At 42.9% G+C, this 22,529-nt stretch overlaps 1 pseudogene; it reads right to left on the bottom strand.

Moving 5' to 3' along the window:
• The window catches only part of LOC114465945 (NXPE family member 3-like), a 32,876-nt pseudogene that overhangs the window by 6,192 nt on the left and 4,155 nt on the right, over positions 1 to 22,529 (bottom strand).

The following is a 22,529-nucleotide window of genomic DNA, read 5'->3' as shown; positions in this document are numbered from 1 at the left end:
TGAGCCCCTTTTTATTGCCCATGGCAATAATGATGAGGGAATCTGCTCAACTTTTGGGAATATGAAGAGGACTAACTCATAAATTGTCCCTCTATGCGGATGACCTTCTTGTTTTTCTTTCTGATCCACAAACCACCATTCCTGTTGCCCTTAACCTTGTAAAAACATTTGGACAGGTGTCTGGGTACAAACTAAATCCATCCGAAAGTATTATTTTTCCAAAAAACAAGAAAACTCAGCAATTGGATCTCCGAGGTTTCCCCTTTGCAATTCACAGGGACAATTTTACATACACGGGTGTATGTGTAACTTACAACTATGACTGTTTAAAAGCAAATTCAAGAGGGCTTTAGATAAAGTTAAACAGAATATGGACAGGTGATCGAGCCATCCCCTATCACTTGTTGGAAGAGTCAACTCGGTAAAAATGATCATCATGCCTAGATTTCTATACCTGTTTCAGACTGTGCCAGTCTTTATACCTAAGACATTTTTAAAGGAATTGAATAGACACATGTCCATGTTCATCTGGAATAAGAACATTCCTCAAATCAAAAGGGAATTTTTGGAAAGACACAAGGAGGATGGAGGTCTATCCTTACCGAACTTCCTTTATTACTACTGGGCAACAAATATCAATAAGTTACTGTTTTAGGCTGCAGGGGTGTTGAGTGCACTGCTGAGTCTCCATCTTGGGTCCACCTTGAACAACATTCTAGTAATCCGGTCTCACTTGGGTCTCTTTTGTGTGGTCCACTACTAAACACCTGTGGACAAGCAATGCGGTTGTACAGGGTGCTTTAAAAATATTTAAAAATATGGTCACAGTTTATGGCACAAGAAAGATGCACTGAGGATCTCTTTAAGAATAACACATTTATCTTGTTTGAACACCAAACGAAATACTTTCATATTCCACAATCAGACTGCGTCAGGTAACTGCAACTACAGTACGTAGTTTGTTAAAGCATCTTTCTTTTTAACCATGCCTCCAAAAACATGGCTTGATGAGTGTCTGACCGAGGGCTGCACAATTTTGACAAAAAAACATATTGCGAATTAAAAGGTAAATATAAAATGTACTGACGGATTATTCTGACTGCTCATTTTTAATTATTCATGTCATATAAAGATGTATGAGAGCAGCAATAATGTCACCCAATTTCCCCTCAGGGATCAATGGTTGACTGAATCTGAGCAGGTTTATTGATTAAGTTTTAATCAACTTAATTTAAATTAACCTAATTTAAATGATCCTGATGACATAATTCCAGACCGTAATGATTAAACAAAAAATAAATGGATACGAGGATGCATTAGTTATTTCACCACTAGATGATATTTTTAAGTATTAGAAGTTATCATTAATCTATGTTTAGGACTCTACAACCCCTGGCATCGATGGTCTTGTCCACAACAGCAGACAACTTTCACAGATCTTCTGTAGCGCTGATGATATGTTGTTTAAACGCTCTGAGCGGGTAAAACTGATTAAAGCTACAGTGGATATAAAAGTCTACACACCCCTGTTCAAATGTAAAAAAATGAGACCAAGATAAAAAAAATTCACAACTTTTTCTTAATGTGACCTATAACCTGTAAAATGCAATTGAAAAACAAACTGAAACCTTTAAAGGGGAAAAATAAAAAAACTTAAGATAACCTGGTTGCATACTGTAAATATACACACCCTTTGGCTTTTATTACAGCACTCGGTCTTAAGTGAAATAAATGAATGATGTTGGAGAAATACGGAAGGGAGTGAGGAATTGTTTTTGTTTGTGCTGACAAAGCGACATCTGAAAATGGATGGATGGATGGATGGATGTACAGTATGTGTTGCTGCTGGAGCACTGGGTTGTGAATGTGTGCTCGTGTCTACTGTGACAGCAGGCACGCAGCAGCAGCTGTGCCGCTGCTGCTGTCACTGATGGAGTTGCTCTGTTACAATTGTGCTTCAATGTAAAGTCCAATGTTTGGTCCTGGTTGCTTTCTCACATGGTTAAAGACCGCACCATGCTTCGCTTGAGCTGAACCGAGACATAAATTTTTCAGAGCACCAGTGTTTGCTTGTTTGCTCTGCACCAGAGTTTCAGTGACCTTTCACATATCACAAAAAGACCGGAGTATCCGAGGAAGCGAAGCATGGTGCAGAAAAGCGTACCTTTTACTTGGTCTATACCTTTTAATGAAGTCTTTGGCGTTAGCTCTTAACCCAATCTGTGTTTCAGTGAGTTAGCATAGCTTAGTTAGCTTTAGTTGAGTTTCGAGTTCATAATTGTTGCTGGCAGGTTCATCTCTGTCACCGTGTTTGCCGGAACTTTGTGTGGATCTGGCAGAGGAACTTGGACTGGTTCACTTTGTTGGATGGTTGTCTGGTCTTTAACCAAGTAGTGGTCCATGATGTACCGCTGCTCGGCAGCTTAACGTAAGCCGTCGGTGTGTGCGTGAGGGGCAGCGGCGGCACACACCGCGGGGGCTCCAAGGCAGCGCTCCCGTGAACAGCGCTCCGCTCCAGAGAATAATAAGTTCTTGACAAAAAAAAACTTGGGGGAAATTTTAGAGACATTCTGTTTTTGACAATATATCGCAAACGATAACATATTGCACATTCTTAACATATACACACATATGCACACAAACAGAAAAAAATATTAAAAGATAGAATCAACGACACTCACTTTTGAAAAAGCCTGTCCTCCAAGGGTCTGAGGGTTTGCAGAAATCCACCCTTAGAGTGGTTGATTCTTGTATCACAGCTCAGGCTCTTGGGCTTCAGGCAGAACCACGGTTCACCTGTGTGGACATCGGTGTAGTCGCACAATTCCCTTTTTGTTGACTGCAGGCATATGTTACACATAGCAACTTCCTTTGACAACCCTGACTGAAAAACGCTTTTGAAGTAAATTCTGTCAGGATTGTCACGGGTCAGCCTGCGTAGCACGGTCACAGCCTCGCTGGGGTGAACCAGAGTTATCTGAAAACAGATATAACATTAAATGATATGAGTCAAGTCCTATTGGGGGTTACTTTAATCAGCATCCTGGTTCAGACTTTATTGAAAACGAATTATCATATATACCAGGAGACTTCATTGCTAATGACAAATTACTTTTCATTAGATTTGTTTGATACAAGCTTTTTGCCAAAAATCCTATGTATGCAAAATTTGTCAAACACTTAACTTCTTTTTTTCCAATATTAACGGATAAAATATACAAATTTCAGCTGCGGTAAACAATAATTTAAGTAATTCATTTTTTAACGGATTGACTGCTCTATATAAGTGAAATCCCATGTTTTGCAATCTTATTTAAATCATTTTTAGCTCTTCTGATTGCACAAAACAAACATCACAGGATTAAAAAGCATGACTTTTTTTTTTTTTTTGTCTGCACATGCTGTCAAAGGTCAACACTACAAGAAGTGCAATCTTTTTTAGACAGCAATGCATTTTTTTTTTTGTTTGTTATTGCAATTAAATAAATTGCAAGCGATTCAAGCGATTCAAGGTAGAGAAATGGAAGGGTGGGAAAGAGTTGATTACTGTAAAGTGAGAGTGAGATGTGAAGTTGTAGGCATGAGGCTTAACTATAATGGTGGTGGCTGTGGGCAAAGGGAAGGAGTGAGTGGTAATACCTGAAACAGGTATTTGGGATCAACGTGTCCAAAGTTAAGCCCACTACAAGTTTTATCCCACAGTCCAAGGCATGCTAGTGCATCATAGACCGATGTATATGCAAGATACTACCACTGTAAACCCAAGCGCTGCCCCGGACTCGAGGACGCAGCCAGAATAGCAGAAAGAGCGGGGGCCAGGAAGCCCAGGCAGCAGCCCCCCAGACGCCCCCAAGACACCAAGCCGGGAGGGGTCAACAGAGGGGTCAGGCCCCCACCCGACGGGCCCAAATATGTGATCCTACCCACCTTCCTGTTATGGTGCCTCTCCATTCCCCAATGGACAGGCACTTACCTATCCCCTGTGTGAATGTGTTTGTTTAGTGAATGTATGAGGTGCAATATAAGTGTATGTGGTGCAAATAGATCCGGAGGGTGGAAGCGGTAGTCGCACCCTCCGGGTGGTGGTGTGTTGAGATGCGATTTAAATTACAGGGATTGGTAGGGCATTTTGAGGTGGGAATGCAGCCCTCGCGCCACTACTCAGTAGCAGAGGCGGCGGCACCCTCCGCCTTCAGCCCCACCATCCAGCCCCCAAGGGTGGGGTATGGGTGGTGGTGCACCAAGTGAGTGAGCCAGACCAGCTGGGAGTGAAGTGAGGTGTTCATTTTAGGAGGCATGTCTGGTGCGAGCCCGGCCCGTCCACATGGCGGGCCACCGGAGAAGTAGATGGCGCAGACTGGCACGCCCACCGGGCATGCACACCGGCCCACGCCGGTCCCACAAGTGAGCCAAAGGGGGAAGAGGGGGTGGGGGGGGGGGGCGGGCACCGCGCTAGCAATATCCACGGCGACAGTGCGCCCAAGGGAACAAAGCCGATGCGCCCAGACAGGCAGGCGGAGCAACCCACGGCAGCACCACACCACCCAGCGACCCAGGATGCAGGCGCCGCCCCCGAGCAGTAGCCACCCCCAGAGCCACCCCCACCCCAGACCCCCCTGGCCAGGAGCCACAAACCCCACCACCCCAGGCCCCCCGACGGGTCCACCCCCAAGCTAACCCATCCGACGCAGCCCTGCCCGCCCCCCAGGCGAAAGCCACAGCTCCCCCCACCAGTCCCCCAGGGCCAACAGGCACCCCCCAACGTCCAACCCAGCAGGAGAGCAGGCGCCAGCTCAAAGGAAAAGCAGGAGGGGAGAACCGGACAGGGAGACAGAGAGCAAGGGGAAAGAGTGGCAGAAAAACATGCAGGCCCCCAGCCCCACGGACCTCCCAGACGTGTACGAGGGGGCAGGAGAGCAAAATCAAACAGCCCAGGGTCCGGAGGACATCCAGAAGGAACGCACGCCCGCGAAGAGGCACCCAGACACCCAGGCAACCCACCCAGGCCACCCCACAAGCCCAGGGACATCCAGGTCTACAGTTTGATTAGTGTGTTAGTAAACAGTGGTGCTGGCAGTTCGCTTGCAGGCTAGATCATTAGGCTAAGAAATCGAGATTAAATGCAGTTAAAAAAGGAGTCCAGTGCTCCTCAAAGCAGGTTATTTTATTTTTTCTGAGAGCTGACATCTTTTCCATGGAAATATATTCTATGAGGAGATTTTGCCATTGATTATGTTTAAGGATTTTTTATCTTTCCAATTCACTAATATTGTTTTTTTTGTTATGGTGAGTGTCGCGAGGATGGATTGTGATTGGTTTACTGGAAGATCAAGCTTCGTCAGGTCTCCTATCAGTAGTGTTGTGTTCAAGACCGCACTATCCGAGACCAAGACTTGCCCGAGACCAGAATGCACCGAGACCAAGACAAGACCAAGACTTTCGGGAGCCGAGACCGAGTCAAGACCAAGACCGAGACAAGCCGAGACCAAGACCAAGACCAAGACCAAAAACATTTTTTTTTCAATTTAAAAAAAAATAAAATAAATAAAATTATGACAAGGTTCAACAGTTAAATAACATTTTCTCTTTAATTTTAGTTTATTTTAAATACATTTGACGGACAAAAAAGGTGCCTGCAAAAAATTAACTAAAATATTAAAACTACTACTGCTACTGATAAATTCACAATTATTCTACATATTTGAAAACAAGATTTTTATGTCAGCTGAATGTACAACAAGTGTTTAATAGCATTTCTGCCAAGAAATAATGATTCTTGATTCTGATTCTTTCAGTTGTTCAGGTTTAACAGGTCACAGATTTCACAAGATAAGATTTTAGTTTGAAAAAGCCTTTACACAGGCCATTTTTATTAATTCACTTTGTTGATATAGTTTAATTTGGTTACTGTAATATAACTAGGATATTCAATTAACAAAGGTTTCCAACTGTAACTGTAAAAGTGAAACTTTCTGAAATAAAACTACAAACAAGTTGTCATCAGTGTAAAAAACATAGATCTACAGGTAGATGTGAAACTAAATAAAACAAACTCAACCCCTGGAACAGTCATGTGACAAATTAATCAATTGTTCTTGTTGAGAATTATTATTATTATTCTGGAAACAGAAACTATAAAAAATAATTATATTGTGAACCTGTTTATATTGTGGGGAACATATTGTATACATACATGTAATTGGAGTCTAAAGACACAAAAAACACCACTTTATGAAGATAATAAACTAATATAAGACCTCTTTACAGTTATTTGACTCATTCTGTGATGCGCGGCGATGACGCGATGGTGACGACATAATCCAAGATGGCGGCGGCCCGGACTACAGCCGATATTATGTAATAAAGCCTTAAAAGACATGGATATAATGAAAAGAGTGGATGGACAGAGACATAAACATGCAGACTTTCACACGGACACACAAGGACTTATTAAACACACACGGACTTATTAAACACACACGGACCTCAGTAAACACGGTAAAAGGGACAGGCTTTACCGCTCGGCTGGCACTAGGACCCAGAAGCAGAGTAAGTGCGTCACCTATCCAGCCTTCACAGACTGTAATATCATCAGTTTATCATTTTACCAGTTATTAGAGCTACTGTCTTTACCAGGGAGATAATATTTATTACTGGTGATTGTTTTACAGAGTTTTAATGGGATTTTTACCGGTGATTAGTTCATTTCTCCCTTCTGCTCCGCGGTCCAAACTGACACCGCAGCCACACACACACACACACACACCACACACACACACACACACACCACACAGTCACATTAAGGAAGGTTGCGGTCATTATACAGGGTGGATTAAATAATGACTAAAGGATTGTTTTATCCCGTTCTTCTCCTTGTTATTATCACATTATAAAAAAGTTTAAAAATAGCAGGAATTAGTGCTGGTCTCGAACGGTCTTGACGGAAAATCCCGAGTCCGGGCAGCCCGAGTCCAAGACAAGACCGAGTCAAAATGCTTCAGAGACCGAGACAAGACCAAGACCTTTAAAATTTGGTCTCGAGACCGGTCTCGAGACCAAGACCGGTCTTGACCACCCCAACACTACCTATCAGACATAGATCTGAAGACGGAGAGGAATCCTGGAGGACAGTTTTTTAGTAATTAGAGAACAGAACTGTTGAACTGGGGAACAGAGCCAGAAGGCATGTAAATGAGAATCAGTAGTTCCCTGGGTGCACTGAGAGCAGATGTCTGTTGGGGAGAAGCCCATTTTATAAATTTTCTGTTGGGTATTGTGAGATCTGTGGAGGACTTTGTATTGAATTAGCTGTAGGTTTGTGTTTTTTGTCATCTTAAAAGTATTACAACAAATTTCTGTCCAGAAATCGGTGTTCGCGGTGATTGAAAGTTCAGCCTCCCATTTAGCGATTGGTAAGCGATTAGAGTTAGTGTTCGAGAGTGCTCTGTATATTTTTGAGAGTTTTTTTTTTTTTTTTTGATTTTGTTGAGATTTTCTTCATATATATAGCCAGTTCTGGAGGTTGTAAGGCAATTGGATCTACAGAAGTGTTTTTCTTGATTGTTTCTGTTACTTGTAATTACTGTAAAAAAATTACTTTTATTCATATTGAATGTTTGGGTTAGATTGTTATATGTCATGAGCTTGTTATTTTCAAAGAGGTCTTGGAGATGAGTGATTCCATTTTCTTCCCATGTCTTCAGATAGAGCAGTGTTTTTTTTAATTCTAAAGTCGGGGTTGTGCCAGATTGGAGACAATATGCTAGTTTTTAATTGAATATTTGTAATGTCCAAAGCTTTCCACCACGCAAAAAAAAAATGACTTTTTAAGTCTTACTTAATTAAAAGCCTAACAAGCAACATTGCCTAAATAAACAACCACAGTGCAAAATTGAAATAAAACAGAAGTTTTTCCAAGTTCAACAATAAAAAATAAAATTAGACATTTAACAACAGTAAAACAGCAATTATGATTTCACAATGTTTAGCTTTGACAATGGGCAATGGCTTGTTGCTATGTTGTAACACAACATATCTTTTATGGGCTTGTAATTCAATAACAACTACAGCTTCCTTCAAACATTAAGCAAATTAACATTATTTTTAAGTAAAGTTATCAAATTTAGTTTTATCAATATTTATCCAATAAATGAACAAAACCAGGAAATCAAATGAAATCATTAAGTTAAAACATTAAACCATTAAGAGTTGATACGATGACCAGTTGAAGTAACACACCCTCATGTAAAGTGCTTCCAGCCTGTGGTTGTCCTTTAGTTCTAGTATAAAAAAAAAAGACATCCTTCCTATGTTTCTTTCCTCCTGAGAAACATAAACTAAGTCCTACAGAAGCATGCAGTGGTACCACTTATACACTTGTTCTTCACACCACATTTTTTTTGCAAACTTTTGATGCTAGTTAGTTAGCGCTAGTTAGCTAGCACTCAATTTACTTTTCCATGCTCCTTTGGGTGACATGGCAACAGTTCAATGTCAGAAGTAAGGGCAGTGGGTGCTTCATTAAAATCAATGTGGACAAAGCATGCCCAAGATGGAAAATAAGACCCATTGGCTCCTATAACACTAATTAAACGATGAATCGACTCAGAATTTGAGTCAACTCAAGTCATTTTCTCAATTGGTTTAGTCTGTGTAAGCAACATATCATTTCAGGCCATGTATACTGTACACTGAACAAAAACATAAACTTTTGTTTTTGTTCCCATTTTTGACGAGATGAACTCCATCCATCCATCCATCTTCTCCCGCTTAGCCGTTTCCGGGTCGTGGGGGCAGCATCCTCAGTAGGGAGGCCCAGACTTCCCTCTCCCCGGCCACTTCCTCCAGCTCTTCCGGGGGGACCCCGAGACGTTCCCAGGCCAGCCGAGAGACATAGTCTCTCCAGCATGTCCTGGGTCTTCCCCGGGCCCTCCTTCCGGAGGGACGTGCCCTGAACGCCTCACTAGGGAGGCGTTCAGGGGGCATCCTAATTAGGTGCCCGAGCCACCTCATCTGGCTCTTCTCGATGCGGAGGAGCAGCGACTCTACTTTGAGCCCCTCCCGAATGACTGAGCTTCTCACCCTATCTCTAAGGGAGAGCCCAGCCACCCTACGGAGGAAACTCATTTCGGCCGCTTGTACCCGTGATCTTGTTCTTTCGGTCATGACCCAAAGTTCATGACCATAGGTGAGGGTTGGAACGTAGACCGACCTGTAAATCGAGAGCTTCGCTTTTTGGCTCAGCTCCCTTTTTACAATGACGGACTGGTGCAGACTCCGCATCACTGCAGACGCCGCACCAATCCGCCTGTCGATCTCTCGCTCCATCCTTCCCTCATTCGTGAACAAGACCCCGAGGTACTTGAACTCCTCCACCTGGGGCAGAACCTCATCTCCAACCCGGAGAAGGCACTCCACCTTTTTCCGGTCGAGAACCATGGACTCGGATTTGGAGGTGCTGATTCTCATTCCGGCCGCTTCACACTCGGCTGCGAACCGATCCAGTTAGAGTTGAAGGTCACGGTATGTTGGAGCCAACAGGACCACATCATCTGCAAAAAGCAGTGATGCAATACTGAGGCCCCCGAACCGGACCCCCTCAACGTCCTGACTGCGCCTAGAAATTCTGTCCATAAAAGTTATGAACAGAATCGGTGACAAAGGGCAGCCCTGGCGGAGTCCAACCCTCACCGGAAACGATTTCAACTTACTGCCGGCAATGCGGACCAGACTCTGACTCCGGTCATACAGGGAATGAACAGCTCCTATCAGGAGATTCGATACCCCATACTCCCGGAGGACCCCCCACAGGAATCCCCGAGGGACACGGTCAATGCCTTTCCAGGTCCACAAAACACATGTGGACTGGTTGGGCAAATTCCCATGACCCCTCAAGGACCCTGCTGAGGGTGTAGAGCTGGTCCACAGTTCCACGGCCAGGACGAAAACCACATTGCTCCTCCTGAATCCGAGGTTCAACTATCCGGCGGACCCTCCTGAGGCTGAGGAGTGTGATCCCTCTATAATTGGAAACACATCCTCTGGTCCCCCTTCTTAAAAAGGGGGACCACCACCCCGGTCTGCCAATCCAGAGGCACTGCCTCCAATGTCCATGCGATGTGCAGAGTCGTGTCAGCCATGACAAGCCCCACAAACATCCAGGGCCTTGAGGAACTCGGGCGGATCTCATCCACCCCGGAAGCCCTGCCACCGAGGAGCTTTTTAACCACCTCGGCAACCTCAGCCCCAGAGATAGGAGAGCCCACTCTCGGGTCCCTGGGCCCTGCTCCTGATGGAAGGCGTGTCGGTGGGACTGAGGAGGTCTTCGAAGTTATTCCCCCCACCGATCCACAACGTCTCGAGTCGAGGTCAGCAGCGCACCATCCGCACCATACATAGTGTTGACGGTGCACTGCTTCCCCCTCCTGAGACGCCGGATAGTGGTCCAGAATCTCTTCGAAGCCGTCCGGAAGTCGGTTCTCCATGGCCTCACCAACTCCTCCATGTCCGGGCTTTTGCCTCGGCGGACCGCCGTGGCTTGCACTCCGCTTGGTCGTCGGGATACCTGTCTGCTGCCTCCGGAGTCCCACAGGCCAAAAAAGGCCCGGTAGGACTCCTTCTTCAGCTTGACGGCATCCCTCACTCCCGGTGTCCACCAACGGGTTCGGGTATTGCCGCCACAAACAGGCACCGACTACCTTGCGGCCACAGCACCAATCAGCCGCCTCAGCAACAGAGGTACGAAACATGGCCCACTCGGACTCAATGTCCCCCCGCCTCCTCCGAGACATGGTTGAAGTTTTCCCGGAGGTGGGAGTTGAAGCTCCTTCTGACGGGAGACTCTGCCAGGCGTTCCCAGCAGACCCTCACTATACGTTTGGGTCTTCCAGGTCTAACCGCCATCGGAGCCAACTCACCACCAGGTGGTGATCAGTTGACAGCTCCGCCCCTCTCTTTACCCCGAGTGTCCAAGACATGCGGCCGCAAGTCCGATGACACGACTATGAAGTCGATCATCGAACCTGCGGCCTAGGGTGTCCTGGTGCCAAGTGCACATATGGACACCCTTATGCTTGAACATAGTGTTTGTTATGGACAATCTGTGACGAGCACAGATGTTCCAACAAACAAAACACCGCTCGGTTTCCGATCAGGGGGGCCGTTCCTCACCAATCACGCCCCTCCAGGTCTCACTGGTTGCTGCCAACGTGAGCGTTGAAAGTCCCCCAGCAGAACGAGGGAATCCCCAGAAGGAGCACTCTCCAGTACTCCCTCTAAGGAATCCAAGAAGGGTGGATACTCCGAGCTGCGGTTTGGCCCATAGGCACAAACAACAGTCATGATCCGTCCCCCCACCCGAAGGCGGAGGGAGGCTACCCTCTCGTCTACCGGGGTAAACTCCAACCGTACAGGCACTAAGTCGGGGGGCAAGAAGTATAGCCACCCGGCCCGGCGCCTCTCACCATTGGCGACTCCAGAGTAGAAGAGAGTCCAACCCCCTGTCGAGAAGGCTGGTTCCAGAAGCCCTTGTTATGTGTCGAGGTGAGACCGACTATATCTAGTCCGAACTTCTCCACCTCGCACACAAGCTCAGGTTCCTTCCCCGCCAGAGAGGTGACATTTCCACGTCCCTAACGCTAGCTTCTGTAGCCGGGGATCAGATCGCCAAGGCCCCCGCCCTGGACGACTGCCCGATCCACATTGCACCGGCCTCATATGATCCCTCCTGCGGGTGGTGGGCCTACGGGAGGGCGGGCCCACGTCGTCCGTTCGGGGCTCTTCCCGGCCGGGGGCCCGTGGGCAAAGCCCCGGCACCAGGCGCTCGCACTCGAGCCCCAACCCCGGGCCTGGCTCCAAGGTGGGGCCCCGGTAGCGCCAATCCGGGCAACGTGAACTGCCTTTGTTGTTTTATGTCCATATATGGCTATTGAACCGCTCTTAGTCGGACCCGTCACCTGGGACCTGTTTGCCTGGGAGACCCTACCAGGGACATTAAGCCCCCGACAACATAGCTCCCAGGATCATTCGGGTAACTCAACCCCTCCACCACGTTAAGGTGGCGGTTCATGGAGGAGCCTAAATTTCCTAAATCTAAGAATTTAGATGGATACATAAAAAAATATCACATCAGAATATCAAATTACTAACTATCTACTATCTTAAATGGACGGACGGAGCTCAAACCTATATCCCCCTTTTCCTATCCCTATATCCCTGACTCGGCCCCAGGTTTTGAGGAGCCCATGGAATTACGTCACGAAGGATGACTGGCTTGTGGCGATACTATAATTATATATATTTATACTCAATAATCCTGTTAATATAATATATCTTCAGTCAGGCTAACGTTTGTAAAAGCTATTTTCAGGACGAGGACAAACAGTTCTCTTTCATAATATTTCATGAGATATCTCACTATTTTTTTTTTTTACATGTTCTTGTTCTACATCCCTGTTTTTATTATTTGTTAAATATTTTTTACTTGGTGTTGTTCTACCTCACCTTTGTTAATTTCCATAAATGTTTTTTTTGTTTGTTTTGTTATCATCTTTACCTAGTTTTGATAATGTAAATTGAGGGAGCAATAGTAGTATCGGCTCAAGAAATTGACAGTCCGGTCATCGGCTAAGGTTGATGGAAGAAAGTTGGTATCGGCATCGGCCCTAAAAAACCCATATTGGTCGATCCCTAGTGTGGATGTGGCTACATACCAGTGTGCAATTAAATAAAAGCCTTCCACTCATTGACAATGATGAATGCGTGCAGCCCAAAGTGATTCAATGGCTCTGTGAGTTTTGTCCTCTGTTGTCCGGTATTTCCTGCTCTTGCTGTGAGGATGGCTGCGCCACCAACAGATACCATGAATCTAGACCACGTTGAGGATATGCTTTTACTTTTAATCACCTGGTGAAGTTACAGACCTCTGGGCCTGTTTGTCTCTCTGCAACCGTGACAAAAAAACCTGTACTGTGTCAATCAAACCAGCGACTTATCTTTTGATTCCTGGTTTGTCTGGAATTACATATTGTTGTGCAATTTTGTGCAAAGGGCTCAAAATGGCCCTACTTATTTTGCAACTGTAATCCCATTTGCCAAATTACCATCGTCTTAGTTAGGACAGACTCAAAAAAACAAATGAAAGCCCAGAGCCAAATATTGAGTAAATACAGAGATGAAGGATCACTTTCTCAAAGGTATTGTCTGCATCAAGTGACGTAACACTAGCTAAGGACTCTGGTGAGCTGATTCATAAACATACTTACGTTGTTTGGCGTGTGTCAACCTTTAATGTAACCTAACCTGTTTGTGAACTTTTCTTCAAACACAGAAGTCGGTCTTCATAATTATATTTAATGTATTAAATAAATACACAGGACCATCTACTGAGTACAATTATTAATAAAGAAGAAAATATGCGATGTTATCAGTACATTCAAAATAAAGGCTATGTGTAACCTCAGCAAGAAGCTTACAAGATTTTAACAAACGAAGACAAAATTTAAAATTACCTCAACATCCACTCCTCCTTTCCAGAGTAAAGGGAACACAGCAGTGTAGGTGCCGTTGACATGGTCCACCACCTGCCCAGCCACACTTGCATTCAATGCCATGTTTGATAAACGAGCCAGTAAGACATCTCCTCCTGTCGTCTTAGGTCTGCAGTAGTGATCCTTCATTTCTACTCTGACCTCCAGTTGATCCCCTATGAGCCAACGGCCTCCTATTCTCCTTGGGATAATGCTAATTCACTACATGCCGGACCACTTGTCTTTTCAAAATAATAATTAAAAGGCACAAGTGGAGTTTCTGGCCAAGCAATTGTGTAGAGTATGAATTCCTCTTCAAGAATTTCTTCATAAGAGATTGGTCTTAGTGCACAGAAGCCTCGGTGGCCGGTCCGAACCTGTTGGATGAGGGTTTGATCTTTCCTCTTAATCTGGCAGGAGGGAGATAGAGAGGTGATGGTAAATACATACCAACAAGGGAAGCTAATGCAAGCTTCCACTTTTTTGTGTTGTATCAAGCATTTGCCAGTCATTAAGTTTAATTAAATAGTTTAGAATTTTAATCTTTGACTATACTAAACTGAGCAGCTAAATCTTGCACTGTAAAAACTTTTTACTCTGTAAAAAAGTAAGTGACCCATAAACCTAACAACAACAACCTGATGACAACAACTTAAACCAAGTATTTACACATAACTAGCAAATTTCTGGAATGAAGAAGTTTTGGTTTATTCTTCTCTGCAGAATAGTTTTAAATAAACAATGTGATAGTTTCCCAGTATGAAAAAACCAAGAAAAACCACAACCTTTTATTTGGATTCAATGCAAACATTTTTGTTGTATTTATATAGCCAAGTTTACATGGAACTCAAGCAACTCAATGTTGTCAGCTACCAATATTTCTCCCAAAAAATACAGTATCTACAAAAAACAGGATCTTACCTCCATGACGTCCATCCCCCACAGTATGGAGGTCACAACACAAGCAGATAAACACAGGAAAAGGCAGCCAAGCTTCGGAACGAAGAATGTTCCGGCCCAGGGACTGACACAAGGTCTGACATGCATGGTGGGTGGGCTCTGACTGTGGTGCAACACTTCAACCACTTCAGCAGGTGATGAACTAAGAGATACAAGCAAAACAAGAAGGGCTGACTAACACATGTCAACACTTGGATTTAAAAAAAAAACCGATATACATTCAAATGTTACGCCTTTCACAAAAACCCATATGATCCAGTCTTTCTTCAACCTTGCAAAGTAGACCTAATGCACAAAGGTGATTGAATGTCGAGAATGTGTGACGAACGGCCAAATATGTCCAATTTCGCTGACAACTTCTGTGCAATAACTTGATGATTCGGTCACTTTTGTGTCATTTAAGAAATCAACATGTGGTACAAGATGAGGCAGGTGTGTTTATCTGGTAACACTTTACTTGAAGTTTTGTTGGCAGCGTCAATTGTATTATATTTTGTAACACAATCCTTGACCCGACTAAATGGTGATTCTGGTCACTTCAGTGGAGACACCATCAACCTCCAGCTTTGGTAGTGAAACTATTTACATGACTCATGTATCAAAGCTAAGGATAATCCATGTTATTGTGCCAAAAAAGGGATTGTATCAACAATGGATGGCTTCAAGTCTGTGCTCTGATCTGAGAAAAAAAAAAAAAATCAGATATGGGCAGGATTTGAGTTTTCACACTCAGATCTGGTCACACTCAGATCTGGTCACACTCAGATCTGGTCACTTGAGCCCCAAAAAATTAAATGTGGGCCACTTTTGCCTGCAGTGTGAACATAGCCTTAGATGGTGTAGCACATGCTTAAGTATGTTGATAACGATAACACTTGTGTGGCTTAACTAAAGATAATTCTACAAACTGGATGAAAATCACAGCAATGTCAACACTCATCGCCAATTACAGCAAAGGCCTGCCTTCAGTGATAGTCGTTAATCAGATTATTAATAATAATAATAATAATAATAATAATAATAATAATAATAACAAAAAGACAGTCTTCAAACATCCCCTGCCAAATTGGTTGGTATTAAAAACTCTCTTTCCTAAATGTCCAAAATCTAAGAATTTAGCAGTATACATAAAAAAATAGCACATCAGAATATCAAATTACTAACTATCTTACTATCTTAAACAGACGGATGGAGCTCAAACCTATATCCCCTTTCCACTTGTCGTGGGGAATAATAATAATAACTGCAAGCAGTTATGAAAGGGGGCCAAGCCTTCCCGCGCGACTCAGCCCCCCAGGTTTTGCAGAGGCCATGGAATTACATCACGAAGGATGACGGGCTTGTGGCGAGCGTCAGGACACAGGCCAATGTGCCATTTGCAGTGAACATGTGGATATAAAGTTAATGAAGTTTGTGATTTCAAATGTGAAAGTTACAGGCCAGAATGTGTTTGAACCCATTATAGTGCCACCTAGTGGCACACTTTTTTGGTATGGGTGGTCTGTGTGCTCTTCTATACATACCTTGTAAATTTCACAGCTCTCAACATCATACTTGAGTTGAAATAAGCAATTTCCCCCCTCTGATTAATAATAGGAATTCTGAAATAAATGTTTGTTGTTTATGTTGTAATAAGCCACACCCACTTTGACCAATCTCAATTAACTCCGCGATATGGCCACAGGAGCAACCCAAGGTCATACCTACCAAATTCGGTAAAAATCAGTCTTGCCATTTAAGAGATATACATTTCCCATATTTGCAGTGCCCCCCAGAGGCCTAAATTATTCAAATTTGTCTCATACCCCCACAGTCACATTCCAATCAAGGATCTCAGATTTGGTGTTGTTAGCATTTATTTTGATCAAGATATGTAACAGCATTTTTATAGCTAGCTAGAAACTTTACTCGTATATAATAATTTTTTGATCCGAACAAAATTCTTTCCTCAACTTCAAATCAGTTCCAACTGAGGACTCTACGTGCCAAGTTTCACGCTGATTGGACCAAAACCCAAGGAGGAGTAGAAAAAGTAGGTTTTGCAGTTTTTGCGACTTTGCGCCAGAGGTGGAAAGAGTACAGAAAAAAATCTACTTAAGTAAAAGTACTGTGACTTTGATTAAATTTTACTTTTTTTTTTCTTCTTTTTTTTAGGGGGGGGGCATCTCTCCCATGCAATAAAAAAAATCAAAAGACGTGTATACAGATAAAACTAGGTTCTTTTTTATTATTATTATTAAAATTTATTAGAGAACACCATTTCAAAATAATGTGCATGAGAACAAGACATGGTGTGTCTAACCTGGATAAATAAAATAAAATAAATGTCAAGGTTGTCAATTCGATGAAGTAAATTCAATGCGTTAAGACGCACAGTGGCTTATCTGGCACTGCTGAAGGACAAGGTGCACGGGAGACCAGGGTCGGCGCCAGGAAGCACTAAATGGGGGGGCATTAAGAAAACTTCGGGGGGCATAAAAACACTCTGCTCTGAGCCGCACACAACACCCCCCCTTTCCTTTTCTCGATTAGAACGATTGGAGCAGTCGTAAACTCCACAAAACATGGGCATTTTGATGATTTCAGAAGGCAGAATCTCAAGTTTCCTGCTCTCCATCAGAATTTAGTGCTCTCGCTTTGTCGCAATGCAGCAATGTGAATGACGTCACATGAATCAACAAAGCAGGCAATAGACATATACACATTCTATTAGCTGATCCTAACAACAGCTCTAGGGTACGTTCAAAAGCACAAATGTAGCAGACTCCCGTCCGCGTGCGGGATTTATTTTACTCTGTAACGGAATCTATTTCAAATATAGCGAAGTACTGTCACTTAAAACAAAAGTAGTCTCGGACGTACTAAGTTCAGTGAAATATGAATCATGGACTACTTAAGGAAAATTATCTTTTATTCCATGTCAAAGTTAAATGAAAATCCTTACATTTGTGATCTGTATATGATTTTGACAAATGATTACTCAAAAAGTACACAGTAAAAGTACTCAATATTTTCATGCAATTAGTCTATGAAGTGCCTCAGTTAATCAAAACATGAATCATGAATTACTTATGGGAAAAAAGTTTTTTATTTATGTCAAAGTGGGTGAAATATACTTAATGTTTTTTTCTCTCTTCCAGCAGCTCTGCAGGGCGGTCTCATTGTGATTACCGTAAGTGTTAGTATATTCGCACACAAGAAAACAACGTGCGGCTGATTTGACCAGGCAAACGCAAACCACGGCTGGTTGACTGCAGTCTTCCTTGTCGTCTGAGTCTTCCTCCTATGAATCAGTGTCCGACATGGACACTACACACGCTGCCATGTCCCCAAACACTTAGTGTTGTGGTAGTCGAGACCGGTCTCGAGACCAAATTTTAAAGGTCTCGTCTCGTCTCGGACTCTGAAGCATTTTGACTTGGTCTTGTCTTGGACTCGGGCTGCCCGGACTCGGGATTTAATCTCAAGACCGTTCGAGACCAGCACTAATTCCTGGTATTCCTGGTATAATTCCTTTTTTATAATGTGATAACACGGAGAAGAACAGGATAAAACAATCTTTTATTCATTCTTTAATCCACCCCGTATAATGACCGCAACCTTCCTTAATGTGACTGAGTGACGTGTGTGACGCACTCGTGAGTGCGCGTCTGGCTACGGTGTCAGTTTGGACCGCGGAGCGCAAGGGAGATATGAACTAATCCCAGTAAAACTCCAGAAAACAATCACCAGTAATAAATAGTATCTCAGTGGTAAAGATAGTAACTCTAACAACTGGTAAAATGATAAACTGGTGATATTACAGCCTGTGAATGCAGTACAGGGGACGCACTTACTCTGCCTCTGGGTCCTAGTGCCAGCGTCTGGTGAAGCCTGTTCCGTTTACCGAGGTCCGTGTGTGTTTAATAAGTCCGTGTGTTTAATAAGTTGTGTGTGTCCGTGTGAAGTCCGCATTTTTATGCATCTGTCCATCCACTCTTTTCATTATATCCATGTCTTTTAAGGTTTTTATTACATAGCCTCGGCTGTAGTCCGGGCCGCCGCCATCTTGGATTATGTCGTCACCAGCGCGTCATCACAACAAGTTGCACAAGCCAGAATGACTCAAATAACTGTAAAAAGGTCTTATATTAGTTATCTTTTTAAAGTGGTGTTTTTTGTGTCTTTAGACTCCAATTACATGTATGTATATAATATGTTCCCCACAATATAAACAGGTTCACAATATAATAATTTTTTATAGTTTCTGTTTCCACTGTATCCAGAATAATAATAATAATTCTCAACAAGAACTATTGATTAGTTTGTTACATGACTTTTCCAGGGTTTGAGTTTGTTTTATTTAGTTTCACATCTACCTGTAGCTCTATGTTTTTTACACTGATGACAACTTGTTTGTAGTTTTATTTCAGAAAGTTTCACTTTTACAGTTACAGTTGGAAACCTTTGTTAATTGAATATTCTAGTTACATTACAGCAACCAGATTAAACTATATCAACTAAGTGAATTAATAAAAATGGCCTGTGTAAAGGCTTTTTCCAACCAAAAAAAATGAAATCTGTGACCTGTTGACCTGCACAACTCAGAGAATCAGAATCAATAATCATTATTTCTGGGCAGAAATGCTTTTAAACACTTGCTGTACATTCAGCTGACATAAAAATCTAGTTTTCAAATATGTAGAATAATTGTGAATTTATCAGTAGTAGTTTTAATATTTTAGCTAATTTTTTGCAGGCACCTTTTTTGTCCATCAATTGTATTTAAAATAAACTCAAATTAAAGAGAGATGTTATTTCACTGTCGAACCTTGTCATAATTTTATTTATTTATATATTTTTTAAATTGAAAAAAAAATGTTTATGGTCTTGGTGTCGGTCTCAGCTTGTCTCGGTATTGGTCTTGACTCGGTCTCGGCTCCCGAAAGTCTTGGTCTTGTCTTGGTCTCAGTGTATTCTGGTCTCGGATAGTGTGGTCTTGAACACAACACTACCAAACAACAGCTGCTGCGTCACCAACACTGGGGAGAGACGTGGTCCGTGCTAGATCATGTCTCTTCACAGACATTGGGACAAACACACTCCGGGCAAGCGGAGCAACAGAGAGTATGGGAGGCGCGACGAGCGAAGAGCGTGTCGAGCGGAGAGCGTACATGCACAGCGCATACACGATTCCACACCAAAGAGGAGGACCTCATCAGAATCAGCATCGAGGGGTCAGAACTGATAAATTATGATGTCAGGCCAGATGTTCAGCTGTGGTTCTCCCAGACTGAGGAATAGGGTTAGGAGACCCCGCTATAAGAGCTGGGCCCACTGAATTGAATTCCATGGGGTGAAGCAATGCAGATGCTAAGTTGGTTATGCTACTGTTCACTTAATTCAAAGACAGCATTCTGCAAAAATAAAAAAACAGAATTCATGTAACCTGTTGTTATGCTTTGCTGTTATTTAAAACATTTTTGTTACGTCATTTAAAATTATATACAATAATTTCAGCCACTGCTTGAAAACTTAATATTGACACTAAAACATTTTACAAATATCATATGTCGAGTCACTGTCAATCTTTACTTCAACTACGGTACGCCAGTTAAGTCAACTAGTGCTGCATGGCTTGAAAAAGAAGGACCAAATTCTGTGCTGGTGCAACAAACTGAGAAAGTTAGTCGCATCAGTGCCACCACTGGAAAAGTTAGTGTAGAGCCCTGAAGGCAATGTGGGTGAAGTGCCTTGCCCAAGGACACAATGACAGATACCACTGGAGTGACTGTCCCCCACTGTGGCACCTGGAATTCTCAGTGGTCTCCTATCAAACTACTGCTATGGTGCCAAATATTGTACAAACAGTGCAGAGTGGATCATGTAAAATGCCCACAATGTGAAAAGAAAAGGATGGACAGCTCAAATAAACAGCTAATAGGGATTCTTACCTTAGCAACGGTTCCTTTGTAGAAGCCATCGGGAACACAGAGTGAACTATGGCATCCTCCTGCTGATCTACAGGGAATGAATCAGAGCGTAGTGGCAACATTTAATACAGGAACCTCCTCACATAAAATGTTTGAAATGGTGTGTCTCATCTTATTAGCATCTCCCTTTGGAAAAACACACATGAACACGCACGCACACATACACACACAAAGAGCAGAGATGATCTAAATGACACTTTTCTTTTTAACCAACAAAATTTAGTTTTTCAAAAATAGCTGTTTAAATTTAAATAAAATAACACCAATAAATTCAATTCAAAATAAAAAACAGACTAAGTATAGCTAAATTTATTAACTCAAAAATACCAGCATTCAATTCTGTGCATTACGTTTTATCTGATTGGTTGGCTATGATGTGATACATTTGATTGTTGTCTGGTCATTTCATTTCTCATTGATCATTTTTCATTGATCATTTTTAAACAAAAAAAAATCAGAATTTACTCTCGGTTGCTAGGTTGGGTGTAAAAATGTAACAAATAACTTTACTTCTTTTAAAACATACTTAAGTACAAGGAAAACCACTCATTTAGAAATATACAAGTACCCATAAACGCAACTCAATTACAGTAACACAAGTACTTGTAATCCATTACTTTCACCTCTGCTATTTACTCAGTAAAATGCCTTTGTTTCTCACATGGCATATAACTAGTTAAAGACGTGTGTGAGTGACGTCCAGCGCTGCTGAACGACATAAAAAAAGGAAAAGATGTATCTTAATTTATTGCTTTTTTATGCTCTGTGCTAGGCTTTGCACGATCAGGATTTTTGGGCCAATCACCGATTAGTGAGTTAAAAAAAACAATAAATAATCAGCAGGGGTTGAACAGACTAGTCAACAAGTCGACTTTATTGTTGTCTCGCGACTCTGTCTACGTGACGTTGACTAGTCGCAGTACCTGCAACACAGAAAACGAGGGTCCTAGTACCCCTGCACGGCAAGGCAGCACAACATCAAGTGTTTCTCCTCAAACTGTAGCTGGTAGGCAGATACTACGGCTAATATACTGTACATGCTAATGTTAGCTGTAGTGGTAACATGTTTGTGTATTAAGCAGATCTGGAAAACATCAGCAGAGCAGGACTGAGGCTCCATTAGTGGGGGAAGACCGCTGTTGTGCCAGAATCTGTGACCCAAAAAATTTGCGACCGTAGGTGGCGACAATTCCAATTGCTTCTCGGCGGATATTTACTCCCCCTTAAACACGTTTGTAATTCTTCTCCACCGACTTCAGTGATGGAAGCCAAAGCTACCGTAAAAACAGCCCAAACAAAGTCTAAACGCCCGGCTCTGAGGAAGCCTCGGGGCTTAACAGTTACCGTAGACTCACGGTAGGCGAAGCAGCAGTGTTCCTGGGTTTACTTAGCTTCTATAGCATGTCCCGTGTCCCAGGGGCTGGTGGTGGTATTGTGCCAAAGTCTATTACCCGAAAAAATCTGTGATAAGGGGGAGTAAATGTCCACCGAGAAGCCGCAGGGGTTGGAACTGTTGCCACCTGCGGTCACAGATTTTTTCGGATCACAGATTTTGGCACAACACCGGCACTCTGCTGCCTTTTTTTTGCACTCGCCTGCCACTTGGCTTGGCTTGGGCTTTTGGTGACGTCATCGACTAGTCTTCGTCAACTTGACTAATATGGATATAGAGTCGACCTTTAAAATTATGTAGTCGTTCAACCCCAACCGATCTAATCATATGAATTCAGGTTCAAATTCCTTCGGTACTACCTGATACAGATTCACGGAAAAATCAAATGGGACTATTTTTCGGGACAGCCTTGTGACTGTGAGGGAGTGCAAGAGTTGAAGAATGTCAATACATTTGCTGTCAAAGAGTGTGCGTGTGTGTGTGTGTGTGTGTGTGTGTGTGTGTGTGTGTGTGTGTGTGTGTGTGTGTGTGTGTGTGTGTGTGTGATTTCCCTGGTTTAATTCTATGGGACATGCGCATGATAAATGTGTTGTATTTTTTTTTTCTTTTGGTGTATTTTTCTGTAATTTATGTTTTTTGGAGTCATTATGTGTATTTTTTAAGGATGTAACAATACAT

The sequence above is a fragment of the Gouania willdenowi genome, chromosome 6 (assembly GCF_900634775.1).
Source record: "Gouania willdenowi chromosome 6, fGouWil2.1, whole genome shotgun sequence".
In the NCBI taxonomy this organism is placed as follows: domain Eukaryota; kingdom Metazoa; phylum Chordata; class Actinopteri; order Blenniiformes; family Gobiesocidae; genus Gouania; species Gouania willdenowi.
Note: the sequence above shows the minus strand (reverse complement) of the source record. Positions and strands in the feature narration are given on the sequence as shown.